The sequence below is a fragment of the Chenopodium quinoa genome, unplaced genomic scaffold, assembly GCF_001683475.1.
Source record: "Chenopodium quinoa cultivar QQ74 unplaced genomic scaffold, ASM168347v1, whole genome shotgun sequence".
NCBI classification, from domain to species: domain Eukaryota; kingdom Viridiplantae; phylum Streptophyta; class Magnoliopsida; order Caryophyllales; family Amaranthaceae; genus Chenopodium; species Chenopodium quinoa.
In genome coordinates, this window is record NW_018745482.1 from 267,881 (window position 1) to 277,092 (window position 9,212).

Here is a 9,212-nt window from a genome sequence, read left to right on the forward strand (position 1 = left end):
TCAACCTATGTATTAATAGTTACATCTTTATTGATATGAGACTATATAAGATATAAGTTCCTTTCACATGTCGGCATTAGATGAATTGGATTGATATATCTTTGGTATGGATGCAATATGTGAATTTGTGAATTGATTCTCTTATGGTTGTGTCTTGACTTATCATATTCTTGTTTATTGCTTAATGGAACAAGACTCGATGAAATATAACATGAGTATAAAGTATTTTTCCCTTAAGTTATGTCAAGTTGGGGTTCCTATGCATGTTAAACATAAAGTAAAGAATGTGCGCTTATTGTTTATGTGTCATACTTAGTTCTTGTGTTGTAAAAGACATACTCACTTGCCTAATAGTATTAGAGGTCTCTTAATAGAACTATGGGTGCTGTCAAACACGAAGTTCCTAAGTTGCCAAAGGAACAATGGAAGAAACTTTGGTGGAACAAGACAGGTAAGTTCCCAGACCGTTTGTAACTCACTTGTTTAAATTTCAGAGGGAACTAACCTATCTTTTAGTCAACTTTCAAGCATCCACACCATATATCTTCGATCGCAACATTATTCTACAACTCTAAGTTGTGTGTCTGTGTTGCATATACTCTAATTGTCTTATATTTAGAAAATTGAAGATTCTTATTCACCCAATTCAATTTCCTCTTTCCGTTCACACACTTTTACTTCTTATTCTTAATTCCCATGTGCTCTAAGTTTGTTGATCATCTTTTTATGATTTTTAATGATTTGATGAAACATGAAAAATGGTGATTATATGTTGAGGAGGAAGTTGAAGATAAAGGAAGAAGAATGGTAAGGGACTCAGGGGGAATAAGGTAGGAACCAAGAAATCAAAATGGTTCAGATCTGGTTGTGGAACTCAAGTGTATGAGTGAGTAATATCTTCATTGATTTAAAATGTGTTATTCCAGGAAAGCATGCAAAATTTGTATAATGACACCCTTTAAAAAAAAAAAAAAAAGAGAAAGAAAAGGAAAAAGGGTGATCAAATATTTAATTTCCTGGGTATCTATATATGAAGAATGTTGACTATGTTGATGTCGTGCACTCGTATACTTGGTGAGCTAGTGAAGGAACAATAATAAACGACGAAGGAACTTGATTATGATGAAACTGAAATCTATTTAAGTTCCAGTATGGAGAATGTTCCTCAAAGAAGTTGGTGGTTAAGGTAAGGGAACTTGGTTATCAATTGGCAAGATGAATATGTGTTGTGTTCAATAGGAGATTCAAGAGTTTGAGATAAAGTACAATGTGGCGGTTCTCATCTCAAAAGGTTTAAACGAAGAACACAATTTCCACTTCACGTTCCCTCTACTTATTTTGTTCCATATGCTTCTTTATATATCCTTTAAGCTTGCGCTTTAATTGGTCTATTCATGCAATCCATTTCTAACTTTTTAGCTCTGATCTTTACTTGAATTTTAACTTCTTATTTGTCAAGTTCAATTAAGGGTTTTGAAGTTGGGCCTTTGGATTGTGAGTTGGAAATTAGTGTGGAAATGGTATCCGTGTTTGAAAAGTGAGTACCTTGAGGCTTTTAGGAACAACAAGTGTTTAACTAGTATATACTTACTTATTATATGGTGGTAGGTGTGACATATGACTTTAAGTGCATATAATTTACGAAAAACAAACGTGTGGAACAATACCCTTTTTGATAATGACAAAAGGGGGAAGAATATGTATGATGCTTATGGTATGCAGTAATTAAGTCTAAAGTTATTACATCATGATTGTTGAAAGTATTTATATATTGATAAATGATGTGTATTGCTAAGTTCCTAACTATTAAGTTCTTGTGTATGTTCTTAACTTGTTTAAATGTTATTTCCTTGAAAAACTAAGGGGGAATAAATGTACAACGATTATCCTTTAATATGTGATGAGCATCAATAGTTTGTCATCATCAAAAAGGGGGAAATTGTTGAGCAATTAGGTTTTGATGATTATAAACTAATGATGATTATCTATCTAACGTGTATGTTAAGTTGTGCATAGAAAAAGCAAATTATGCTTGGAACAGGATACAAGGAACCTGAGTAATGACAGGTATATATGTAAGGAACTTGAGCAATATAGGATAAGCAATAGAGGAACAAGAACAACGATAAGTGTTATGGTTGATAAGCATGATGATGGCTAAGGGACCATGAAGGTAACTATGTAAACATGTGTTTACATATGTTAGCTTCATAAGGTAAGTATCCTATACATATATAGGTTATTTATGTGTAGGAGTCTTTTAATTTAGTTTAGTTTTCTTTATTGTTTTTATAAATAAAAAACTAACCTTCTGTTTTACTTTGTTATTCTCAGAAGTTTGCTCAGTTCGTCATCATCAAAAAGGGACAACTTGTTGATCCTTATGAGGTTTTGATGATGATGTTAAGAATTGAGCAAACTTCCATTTAATAAGGATTTTCTAGTGTTGTGATGTTTGCAGGTTCAGTAAGCGTTGAGGGCTGAAGTAGGAATTGAAACAGAGGAACTTTAGAGGATCCATGAGGATACAAGTAAATTTAGAAGAAGAGTTCCAGAAATGGAACTTCCAGAAGTTTCTTAACAGGAACTTCAAAACGGGTTGTAACGACCTGGTTTCGGTGTAATGCTGGGGCAAACCCTAAGATCCAGAATATATCAAGACTACAGGATTCCAGAACAAGAGTTTCAGAGAAGCAACATGAAGACAGAGAAATAGAAGTATATTGCTCTAGGATTCATGTAAGTATGTTGGACATAAAAGTCGGTCTGGAACAAGTCTATATAGAACCAAGGTGAACTCCAAACAGTCAATGAAATTAGAGTAACTGACTTGTCAGGAACTCAGAGACTGTCAGAGTTCAGGAACCTAATAGGAACTTAAGTATGAACGTCGTTAAAAGTCGGTTTTAATGATATATATATATTTACCTTATACGTGCATATCTTTTAGGGATTTGGTTTTACTGAATAAAGATATTTATCTTCTAATAAATCCCTTTTGGAAAAAGATAAGATCGTTTAAAAAGTATTTTAAACAAAAAGATAAGTTTTGAATAAAATCTGATTTTATGCTAAGTTTATCTTATTATTATTGACAGTTTTTATTCTTAACAAATAGATATATTTTCGGAAAACTGATTTTTAGAAAATATCTTTTAAACTTATCTTTTCAGAAAATCTATTTTTTTCAAGATGAAATGAATAATTCGAGTGTACTATAAATATGCTCATATGCATTCATTCAAAGTTGAGGCTGACGAAGTGTAGTGGTCGTGCTTAATGGTTTTATCCTTCACCACGAAGCTAAGTCAGTCCTCCTGGTCAAAGTTCCTATCAGGTTTTTGGTTACAGTACGTCCAGTGAGTTCCAGATAGATCTTGACTGTTCAACATATTAGTTTTATCTCTCTATTCATAGATATGTATTTAGGGATATTCAATGAGATCTTGTAATGGGAAAAAGGGTTTTGAGTGTTTTAAGTTTTGGGGTGAGATTGTGAATTCTCTTAAATTCACGTTTGAGTGTATGAGTTTGAAATCTCGTAAAATTCGAGTGGTAGTTAGTCACCCCGAGTGTGTCTTGGGTTGCACAGTGGGAAAAAGGAACCTGAGTGTGTCTTAGGTCGAGAAAGGAACCTGAGTGTGTCTTGGGTCGAAAAAGGTGCCTGAGTGTGTCTTAGGTCTGATAGGATAGGTTTATCAATTAGCAAGTGTCCGAGGAGGAACTTGCGAAGCAAAGGTCTGTGTAATAGGTTGTACTAGGAGAGTTGCCTATTATAGTGGAATTTGTTTATAAGTCCCAATAGGGCCGAGGTTTTACTTCCAGTTGGACACTGGATGGTTTCCTCGTAAAACTTGCTGTGTGCTTTAAGTTCCTTTACGTTTTGTTTTTAATTTTCACATAAGTTTCGCGATTGGAACCTACTACCATTCACCCCCCTCTTGTATTAGTTCATATAAACTAACAAAACTTAACTTATTTTTTAAAATAAAAAGAACTTTTAAAAGGATCGTTCTCGAATTTCATGGAGAAGTCAAAAACTCCGTCGCTAGAAAAGTTGTAATACCCGTATATTTCAATTCTAAGTTTTGAGTACAAAACTTTTTTTAAGGAGGGTATATTGTAATACCCGTATATTTTATGATTTGATAAAAAATAAAAAATTCGAGTTGTTGAACTTTTTAATAATCTTTTTTCTTATTTGATAGAATTTTATAGTAAATTTTATGAAACTATATATAAAATTATATTCTTATTTAGGGCCTGTTCTCTTACGTTGAAATTCAGTTCAGTTTAGCTCCTAATTTCCTTCTCTTATAAAATATTCATTTCATTTCAGTTCAGTTCAGTTCAGTTCAGTTCAGCTCAGCTCAGTTCAGTTCAATTCAGCTCAGCTCAGTTCAGTTCAGTTCAGTCAATGAGAACAAACCCTTAGTTGAATTTTTTATCCCTTAACACTACTATTTTTATAGAAAAAAATAAAATAAAATGCAGCCAAGGAGTATATATATAGTGCTCGACTGCTCGTATGTTTTCCTATTCTATGCATGTCGCTGCAGTGCGAGTGTTAACAACAATCATTGATGATGATAATGCCTTTTCTCCAATTCTTTTTGTTTGGGTACTAAAATGGTCATACCCATTTAAGTCAAGGGTAATTCTACCCTATAAGCCTAAAAGGGGCTAAAAAGGCCTGAAAAGCTCCAAATAAGCCAAACGCATTACTATGGCCCAAAATGACCCACATATGTACTACTAGGGTTCATTAATACCTATCATGTACTAGTATAAATACCTCTCAAGGGGCCAAAGGTAAGGAGAGGTCACTCTTACACTAAGATGACCTTACTCCTCCACCCTCTCTCCCCTAAACTCATCTCTAAATATGCATTGTTTGGCATCTAACTTGGGCGTCGGAGATTCCGCCCCGGGGTCCACCCCCGGGGCTCGAGGTTCATTTTGCAGGTCCATTCAAGGCCCAAATCCGAGCTCCATAAGCAGCCCTTTAAGGCCATGTTTGCTCATTTTTTGCCGAAACACTTTTATTTGTCCCAAGTCCAACGAAGTGAATACCATTGCTTGATTATTTATGTAATTTGGTACTTTGAAGGTAATCACACTAATCTTATTTCTTGGTTTTGTTTGATTATAAATTCTTGTTTGTATTGATTGTATATTGTATTATTGTGTATAAATTTTATGATTTATTATTTGTATGATCAAGATTTGTATATATATATATATATATATATATATATATATATATATATATATATATATATATATATATATATATATATATATATATATAGGGTTTTAAATGTTGTTGCTATAGGGAGTATTACTATTGAGGTTTTGGGGTTACTAAAAAAATATTGGGTTGAGAATTGATTATATTTAGGTATTAGAATTATTTCCCTATAAGGGTTGAGACGTTTTATGAATCGAATTGTTGTATTATTTGGGAACATGTGCCATTGTTGAGATACTAAATATTAGCATGTGAATGGTTATTTGATAAAGTATGAGATCAAAAGGTTAAGAATTATTATTATGTTCTTGGTTTGAGGCTCGACGCAATATACCTTAGTCCTTGGCATGTTAGTAAGAGGATGATAATCATGAGTTAAAAATGAGGTACAATCTTTATTAATATTTTTCTATGGTCCCCTACAGTGGGATTTGGCCTATAGGTGGTATGGTTCAAGGTATTTACTGGTTATTGAGAGCATTCAAGTTTTTATACTTTTTGGTTTATTTATTCGAAATATTCATGTTCAAGGCTAGGTATAGAACAAAAGCATGGCACACTTATTGGTTATGAGTTAATTGAGTGAAAGATTGTATTATTATTCGAGGAAGTTTTAGAAAATAACTCCACAACAATCTCACAATTTTGATTGTAACACCACAACTTTTAAAACTTTATCATTTATAACACCACAAAAAAAAAAAAAATGATTTCACCACCATTTAATTTTTCCATCCAAAAAATCGTTAGTGGGCCCCACTTTATACACGTGTCAATTACTTATTGGATAAAAAATATGAAAAATAAACCAGCCAATCTCATACCCTAACCACTGAACCACTGACGACCGACGAAACTAGCCCACCCAATCTCATACCCTAACCTCAACCTAAACCAGTCGTCACTATAAACCAGCCCCGATTTGGTTTCTGGGTACGGGTTTGGCTCCAGGTGAGGCTGAGAGGAGTAGGACGGTTTGTGGATTGGGTATGGGTGTGGGTTCGTTGGGGTTTCAGCAGTTGAGTGACGTTAGGGGTTGGGCAGACAACGGTGGTTCGACGATGTTACGGTGGTTCGGCGATAGTGTGGGCTGGGGTTTCAGCTGGTTTAGGTTGGGGTTACGATAGTTTGGTGACGGTTTTGGAGGTTCTGGGGCTGGGTATGGGTGTCAGCAGCGGTGGTTTAGTGTAGTTTCGGAGCTTCAAGGGCTGGGTTTCGATGGAAGCAGTGGAAAACCACCGGTGGTGGTTTCTGGTTGAGCATTTCAGGGTTTTTTTTTAAAAAAAATTTTATCCAATAGATGATTGACATGTGTACCGTGTGGAACCCACATAACGGTTTTTTTTGGATGACAAAGTTAAGTGGTGGTATTTTTTGTTTTTTTTTTTTATTTTTATTTTTATTTTTTATTTTTTGGTGTTATAATAAATTTTTGGGTATTGTTGTGGTGTTATTTTCTAAAATTTCTATTATTCGAGGTTGGACAAAGTACAAAGTTTTTAACCCTTGAGGTGTATATGTGCAATGTATGTAGTCTCCAACTACATTATATAAGTGATCTAATTATATAAATATTCTATTATTCGTTGTATTCTGAAATGTGGTGATTACTCAGCCTTTTGTTGACGTACATGTGTGTGTGTGTGTGGTGTGTGTGTTGTGCTACTTGTGTTTGCGGTCATATCTTTTTCTTATGGTGCGCACTGCGACGATCTATTTTGGAATTTGTCCTTAATGGTAGGCAGTCAAGTTTATTTAAATAGGTTAATCAAGTGATCGAAGCTAAAGGAGCTCAAGTGTTTCGATTAGTACTCTTATAATGAGTTTTTAAAGTTGTATAAATAGCGCACTTAGATTATTGGATTGTAATTATAAAGATTTTGTAAGCCTTACCACTTGACAAGTTGTTAACTGTGACGGTAATAACTTGATTTAAGTATATGCTTTCACAGTTTTATTTAAAGCTTGTTTATTTTTCCTTTATTTATTGTTTATTATTAGTTAGTAATTCAAGGGTGTCACGAAAGCGTCCACGGAGCTTAAGTTGTGTTTTTTCTTCTAAACATTGTCGTACCTGAGAGCCAAGTGGGGTGTTCGAAACTGATTCATACCCAAATCCATCTGTGATGGCAAAATTAGAAAAAAAAAAAAAAAAAAACACCAGTACATCACCCCCTCCACTAGCCCCAACCTCGCCACGACAACCGACCCAACCCCCTAAACCACCACCGAACCAGCTTGTCTCTTGTCGGCGACCCAACCTCACTCTTTGCCCCCGTCGATGACCCCCCTAGCCTAAACCTTAACCCAAAACTCCCACCCCCATTCCCCTTCCAACAACGAAACAACCACCCCCACCTTTTTCGCTGACACCCCTAGCCGTTTCGTGGTGGGCAAAGGAAACGGGTTTTTTGTGGTGGGGGAAGGGAGGGTGGGTTGTGGCCTTGTGGGCTTCGAGTTTAGCGTAGCAGCGGGATAAAGGGGATTGGAAATGGGAGGGATGGGTCGACTGACGAGGGAGGTGGGTCGTCGGCAGGAAGGGCAGTTTTGGGCCACCTGGGAATGGGGTGGTGGTGGTTTTCCTTTTAATTTAAATGTTGTTAGTGTTATTAACTTCTATAAGTGATTTTAATCTATCAAATACATGACAATTGAATCAAATAAAACTATCACTTTAGTAAAACAATGATCACTATTGCAAATCATATATACTTGATACCCTTTATATCAAAAAAATTACTAATTGCAAATTCTAAGTCATGTTTAGCTTGTGTTTTATAATATTTTAAGTAACGTCACTATCGTTTTGTGTCGAAAATATGTTTTTAAAATAGGAAAAATTGCCCCCATTAATCCCAACTTTGCCTCGTTCGCCAATATTGATCCTTACTTTCGTTTATTCACTATCACTCCCAACTTTGCACCTTATTAATTTCTATTACACCAACCGTCATCTAACTTGATGTAGCAGGTTACCTAGACACGTGTCCACACGTAATAGGTCCAAACAAAAAAAAATTAAAAAAATAAAATAAAATTAAATCCCCAACCAAGAGCACGTGGCAGCCTACCACTCCCAGCAGCGGCGCCCTTGTCGTTTTCTGCAGGTGGCAGCCCTTCCACCTCTGGCAGCCGCGCCCGCAGGGAGAAATCCCCACAACCCATCGCCGGCAAGCCCACCCAACTACCACCCTCACTGAAACCTCATAGCCTCCTTCACCTTCGAATCACCACCAGCCCCCGTCAACCAATTGCCACCAACCACGTCAAACCCAATCACCACCAGCTCCCATCAAACCCAATCACCACGTACAACCCCCGTCAAACCCAAGCGCCGACCACCTTCCTTTTCCCCTTCGATCACCACGCGAACCAGGCATAATTTCCCAAATCCCGAGAAAGGAGGCCACGAAATTAGCCATGAATGGCCAAAATCGGCCGATTTAGGGTTAATATCAACCATTCAGCCCGAAATTCAGCCGATTTCGGGCGTTTTCGGCCATCTTTGGTGGTCGTCTTCAGGGAGAAGCGGTTGTTTTCGGTGGGAAAACGGTCAGATTAGGGCTAGGTTTCTAGGTAGTTATGGGTACGGAGGGGGTGTGTTCGGCGTTGAGGTGGGCCAGGGGCTGCACTGCACTTCTTGTGGTGTTAGTAAGGTGGCTAGGGGCTAAGAGAAGCTAAGGGGAGGTGGCGGTGGTGGAAGAGGGAGGGTTGTTGGGGATTTTTTTTAATTGTATTTATTTATTATTTATTTTAATGTTTAACCTCTTCAACCGGTTCTAAGTAATTTGGGTGCAATAGAAATTAATAGGGCGCAAAGTTGGGAGTGATAGTGAATAATCGAAAGTAGGAATTAAAATTGGCGAACGAGGCAAAGTTGGGATTAATATTGGCGGACGAGGAATGTTCATAAACTTTGTTTAAAACCAAGTCATTGAGAATACACAACTAACACAAGAGG